Source organism: Silene latifolia, chromosome 4 (assembly GCF_048544455.1).
Source record: "Silene latifolia isolate original U9 population chromosome 4, ASM4854445v1, whole genome shotgun sequence".
Lineage (NCBI taxonomy): Eukaryota > Viridiplantae > Streptophyta > Magnoliopsida > Caryophyllales > Caryophyllaceae > Silene > Silene latifolia.
In genome coordinates, this window is record NC_133529.1 from 45,731,185 (window position 1) to 45,736,528 (window position 5,344).

Consider the following 5,344-nt stretch of genomic DNA (forward strand, 5'->3'; position numbering starts at 1 on the left):
GATAGTATCGATATGGGAGCTAAGTTGAGCACCTAATTAAGTAACGGCGTCCACTTCGTGCTTTCCTCCTCTAGTAGCCTTGCGAGGCCTACTATATTGTGAGTTATGGATTGCCATCTCTTCAATTTTGCTCCAAGTTTGGTTGTCATCAACCTCGGTGAACATCCCATTCGATCCCATATTAAGGATATTTCTTGAATATTCATAAAGACCATTCCAAAATTGTTGTACCAAGAACCATTCGGTAAGTCCATGATGAGGACATGAGCGACAAATTCCCTTGAACCGCTCCCAAGCTTCATACAAAGATTCTTCATCCCTTTGCTTAAAACCCGTAATTTGAGCTCTTAGCATGTTAGTCTTTTCCGGTGGGTAGAACTTTTTGTAGAAAGCTAGAGCCAACTTCTTCCAAGAATCTATTCCGCGAGTAGCCTTATCAAGGCTCTTCAACCATTGTTTGGCGGTGCCAATTAGAGAAAAAGGAAATAAGACCCATCGAATTTGGTCTTGAGTTACACCGGTTTGAGAAATCGCATCGCAATAGTCACAAAAAGCCTCCATATGAGAATGAGGGTCTTCACTAGGCATCCCCCCAAATTGGCTTCTTTCAACTAATTGGATAAAGGCGGATTTGGCAATAAAATTTCCGGTTAGATGTTGTGGTGTGGGAGTACCATTGGGCAAGTTCTCCTCGGTGGGTATGGAATGTGATGAAAACTTAAGCATTGTGGGTTGATTTTGTGGTTGATTTTGTGTTGGGTTCTCCTCACCTTCTCTTGCAAAAGGGTTGATGAACTCAATAGTTGGTTGAATATCTACAACCTCACTAATACCTCTCAAATTCCTCCTAGCAAGTCTTCTATTGGTTGTCAAAGTTCTTTCAATTTCACGATCAAAAGGTAACAAGTCACCTTGTGACCTTCTAGACATTCAAAATATCAAACAACTCGAAAACAATTAGAACAAACCTTGAGGAGTTTTACTTCCCCAAGGCAAAGAAAGACACAACTAATAACAATATAAGGAAATCTAAATCAAGCTAACACCGTCCCCGGCAACGGCGCCATTTTTGATCGGTCCGTTTCGTGTTCACAATTGAATAGATGTTGTCGTTGGGTCACGTCCGAATCAAAACACAATTTATAGCTTCACAAACAACTCTACAATTAGTAAAGAGGCAAGTAAAGGTCGGATCCCAAGGGACGGGAATTGAGATGAGATTTCTATTGAAACTAGTGGTGTCTTAGGGGTGTCACAATTTGGGTTGATGTAGAAGGTCACTAAACTAAATAGCAATGAAAGTAAACAAGCAAGATGAATTAAAAGGGTTTTAAACAATTGATAAAAAGCACTAGGGTGTCATGGGGTCATAGGGGAATCATGGGATTTGATCATACAAACATGTTCTCAAATTATAAGCAAGCAATTATTGTTGTGATGGATTGAGTTGGGTTATATCTTACAATCCTAGGAAAGTTTGGGTCCCGGAGCCGAATCGATTAGATTGTACAACACCTACAAGTCGACTTAATCTTCCCTACTCAACAACATGCATGGTCTAATGAGACTCGAGTTGGTTTATGTCTTACAAGTCTCATTGAAAAGATAGGTGATGGGTAAAAAAAATGCAAGGATTCATAGGCTCGCATTTCATCAAACATAACATGTGCATGAGTTGAGATCAAAACAAGCAAGCAAATAAACTATGAAAGCATATTAATTTAAGCATGAATCATTCCCCATGTTGGTTTCCCCTAATTACCCATTAACCCTAGCTAGGTGACTACTCACTCATTATCATGTTGATCATGCTAGCAAGGTTGTCAATAATACCAACAAAATGAAACATGATGAACAAATGAAAGTAATTAGCAATAATTAAAAAGGGATTAAGAGAATTATACCTACTAATCATCCAATAATAAAGCAAAGATAAAAGAAGTACTTGATGCTTGATTGAGAGGTTGTCAATCTCCCAATAATAACCCAAATAATCTTCAATTACCCAAAATAAAGGATGAACAAAAGAGAGATTAAGGAAATAAAACTTGTATTAAAACTTGATTAATTGTTGATTACAAAACTAAAGAGAGATTTGATTGATATTAACTACTCTAAGAATTGATAAGAAGAACATGCTCTTCTAATTAGACTAATGAGGTATTTATAGTGGAAATTAGAGGGATGCATTAGGGTTAACTAAGGGCTAAACTAGTAATTACACTTTTTAGATTGAGCAGGGAGGAGCCGGTATTTTTCGAAGGAAGGGCTTCTTTTTTTGTAGCTTGGATAAGACGAAATTCGCTGTACTGGAATCCGTGCGTATTGGGGTCGGGACGGGCGGATTCAGGCAGGGGAAGACGGGCGTCTTCAGGGGAATCCAGGCGGATTCTAGTGGCTGCTAACCCGGGCGTCTTTGGCAGAAGACGCACGGATTGTGCTTGTGGAGGACGGCCGGATTGTAGACAATCCGCTCGGATTGTACCTCAGCAATATTTCTTCTTCTTTTCTTCCCTTTTCTTCATAAAATCCTTGGGGATTTCCTCGGGGACTCAAGGATCCTTTCTCGACATTGCTCATCTACTATAATATGTACAAAGGCCTTCTAATCTTGTCTCTCCTTGATGCTTGGTCATTGGATTCGATCAATTTAGTCTCGTTTTGCCATGAAAATGCAAGATTCTTACTCCTTTCCTACCAAGGGATCAAAATCTCAAAGAATATGCAAAACAAAGAACTAAAGACAATAAATGACCCAAATATGCACTAAAAAGCATGGGAACAAGGCTAATTCGGGGGCTAAATATGCGCTAATTATGGTCACATCAATGATGAAGGCATGAAGCTTAGCCTTTGTATTCGAAATAACTACCGCAAAATTTTGGTCCGGTGCTAATTACCACATTTAGTGAGTAAAAATGTCAAATATAATTAATTAGGCCCATAAAGTGGTCTTCTGAACTTGTGATAAGATTCATTTCACATAAGAATGGTTGTGAATTTGTGATATCAATAATTTTGAATTATATCAGACACAATAATCATGTCAAATAGAAAGTGTATCTAGGATATAAAAAGAGTGTATCTATATGTTTAAAAAGTGTATATAGAATTTAGTAAAAAAGTGTGCATAGAATATAAAAAAGTGTATATGGAATTCCCGTAAAAAGTGTAACTAGGATAGAAAAAAGTGTATCTACATTCTTAAAAAGTGTATATAGAAACCGCTTAAATAGTGTACGTAGGATTAAAAAAAGTGCATCTGAAATTTGGTAAAAAAAATATTTGACATATTTTTAGTGTATAGTACGTTCTCACCGTTCTCACCGGATCCTAATTCTATATATATATATATATATATATATATATATATATATATATATATATAGAGAGAGAGAGGGAGAGAGAAAGAGAGAGGCAAGATCCGGTGAGTTTACCACTTTTCGTGAGTTTCCCCCGCGTATATAAGCAAATGACCTAACAAAACCCAATTATCAATTATTTGCAACAAACACACGGATCATTCCCTTCCCCCCCTTTCTCTCTCTACTTTTGATCAAAAGAAAACACTCTGTTCTTCATTTTTTTTTATCAAGTCGCGGAAAAACGTCTCAATTTTGATCAACATTTCGTTGACTCTCCACTTTTTTTTTGTAGATCCACAATTTTACAACAAATTCACAAACTATTTTGATTAATTCAATTGAAACTATCAATTTGTTCATCAAATTTTCTCTCCGGAAACCCTAATTCTTCAAATCCAAACGAAGGTATTAATATTTCTTCCGATTTCTTATTTAATGATCGAATAACTTCAGTATTTGAATCAAATAACAAATTATGACATGATTTAGGTGTTTTTCCCGTAATTTTCAGCTTCAACGATGATGAATTCAGCGAGGATATCTGAATTAGTGAGCTTACTAAGAGGATATATAGATATCTAGGCGTTTCTTAATTTGTTGGATATCTATGGTGGATTTCTTATCATTCTTTTGTATTTGAATGTTTTCAGTCCATGATTCTAGGATGCAGGTTAGCGAGCTTACCGAGAGGATATCTACCACCCTGCTGTTGAGGAGACTTTATGAGATGACGCATCTGCAGAATGTAGGGACCGGTCTAGCTTATCCAACATGATGGGGGTGGAGTAGGAGACGATAGCAGGGTATTCCTTAGCTACGGGGTGGATCACATCTTTTGGAGAGCACCGGAAGACCGTGAGTATGGCTGCCTTGCCGGTCCGTGGGGAGCCAACTACGGGAGGCAGCTTGATGAGGCAAGGAGATGGGTCGGTGGTGAGCATGCAGCTGGAGCATATCATGGTGTGGGGACTTCATGCATAGGCGGTGGAGTGGAAATGGATGAGGATGTGGGTGTCGACCCTTGAGCCCCGTTTTCTTCATGTTGTTTTATTTGTTGGATGTCTATGGTGGATTTTGTAACACCCCCATACTCCAAGTGCCTTACAAGGACCACTTAAGGCATGGGAATGCTACAATCTCGGTTACTCGAGGCAATGTATATTAAATAGAAAATAAAAAAAACGTACTTTAATAAGTGAATTTAAAGTGTTATAAGTCCAAAACCAATACTGATAAAGTAAATACAACTGTTTCTCAAAAATAATGTTCCAAACAACGAAAAGGAAGGTTTAAGACACAGCGGAAGACTTCTAGACATCTCGTGGCAAATCAACCCAGCTATCCCATACGCATCATCTCATACCTGCTCAATACCTGCTCACCATCCCCGAATGGATCACCACAGTTTTCAAAACATTTAAACTGGGGTCAGTTACTGTTTACATAAAACATTACAACAAAAGCAATACAACAATCATCCAATCTCCATCATAACTCCACACACCTGACTACACACAAAAGTGTGTAGTCCTGCCAGAATACCCATTGCAACAAGTATTCCACACCGCCAGTAGGAGACCACATCCATTCCCACCTCAGCCCCGCTCATCTCATCCGAGCGATAACCTAACTTCCTAAATGTGCACATCCTCTCTGTGGCAGGTTCCATATAGTACGAATCAAGGGCGGGAAGCCACTCCCGCAAGTGACTCCACTCAGCCGAGGACGCACCTCGCAAACCATAGACAAGCAATCACAGCCAAACACCTTATACAACAACGATTACCAATTACCGATTCCGATATGATATAAATCAACAACAATGATCAACTATCAACAATACAGTGTAAACGATAACCGAGTAGGGAAACCCTACCTGGAAAAAGTAACCACAAGACCGTCACACGCAGGTACACAGTAATGTTCCTCTATGAATCCTCCTCCTATAACAGATATTCATATAATTATCACCTAATCAA

The 5,344-nt window shown here is 38.6% G+C and overlaps 1 non-coding gene across 1 annotated transcript; it reads left to right on the forward strand.

Moving 5' to 3' along the window:
• The first annotated feature begins 247 nt into the window (after positions 1 to 247).
• Positions 248 to 354, forward strand: LOC141654167 (small nucleolar RNA R71). Its single transcript, XR_012547733.1, has one exon. It is a non-coding gene; the product is annotated as a small nucleolar RNA R71 (small nucleolar RNA).
• The last annotated feature ends 4,990 nt before the right edge of the window (positions 355 to 5,344 follow it).